The sequence below is a fragment of the Schistocerca nitens genome, chromosome 6 (genome assembly GCF_023898315.1).
Source record: "Schistocerca nitens isolate TAMUIC-IGC-003100 chromosome 6, iqSchNite1.1, whole genome shotgun sequence".
Classification (NCBI taxonomy): domain Eukaryota; kingdom Metazoa; phylum Arthropoda; class Insecta; order Orthoptera; family Acrididae; genus Schistocerca; species Schistocerca nitens.
The window spans coordinates 218118220-218119128 of NC_064619.1; the positions used below are offsets into that span (position 1 = coordinate 218118220).

Consider the following 909-nt stretch of genomic DNA (forward strand, 5'->3'; position numbering starts at 1 on the left):
TAATGCATTTGTATAAAGATAAACGCAGCCGAGAAGTATCTTATCTGTACACGGCGTCGCCACAGATTTAAAACGCGCGCCGCGGCAGGGCCGGTATTAACTTTGTGAAACAGCCTGTAGAAGCGCCTTGTGACGTAGGTGGGTTGGCAGGGTGGGTACTCTTTCGCTCGCTCCTCAGTTTACCGACAGACTATAGCGATATGCGCATATACAGTTGTGGAAATAAGTATTCATACAGTAGGTGGTGACAAACTACGATGGTGTGTTGGGATAGTAAATCACCCACAGCGCCGATACCAATAAGTACGATGATGTAGCGTCAGATAACCATGTTCTTAAAATGAGATTTTCACTCTGCAGCGGACTGTGCGCTGATATGAAACTTCATGGCAGATTAAAACTATCTGCCGGACCGAGACTCGAACTCGGGACCTTTGCCTTTCGAGGGCAAGTGCTCTACCAACTGAGCTACCAAAGCACGACTCACGCCCCATCCTCACAGCTTTCCTTCCGCAATATCCTTTCTTTCAGGAGTGCTAGTTCTGCAAGTTTTCGCAGGAGAGCTTCTGTAAAGTTTGGAAGGTAGGAGACGAGGTACTGGTACCGCAATATCCTTTCTTTCAGGAGTGCTAGCTCTGCAAGGTTTCGCAGGAGAGGTTCTGTGAAGTTTGGAAGGTAGAAGACGAGATACTGGCAGAAGTACAGCTGTGAGGACGGGGCGAGGGTCGTGCTTGGGTAGCTCAGAGGGTAGAGCACTTGCCCGCGAAAGGCAAAGGTCCCGAGTTCGAGTCTCGGTCGGGCACACAGTTTTAATCTGCCAGGAAGTTTCAACCATGTTCTCGGTAATGAAGCTTCCCGTATGCCATGAATCTATTCTGGGAAAATATGTTACACTCCGCACGCCCTACG

The 909-nt window shown here is 49.2% G+C and overlaps 1 non-coding gene across 1 annotated transcript; it reads right to left on the reverse strand.

Annotated features, from left to right (window-relative positions):
* Nucleotides 1-404: 404 nt before the first annotated feature.
* Trnas-cga (transfer RNA serine (anticodon CGA)) lies at nucleotides 405-479 on the reverse strand. Its single transcript has one exon. It is a non-coding gene; the product is annotated as a tRNA-Ser (tRNA).
* Nucleotides 480-909: the final 430 nt, after the last annotated feature.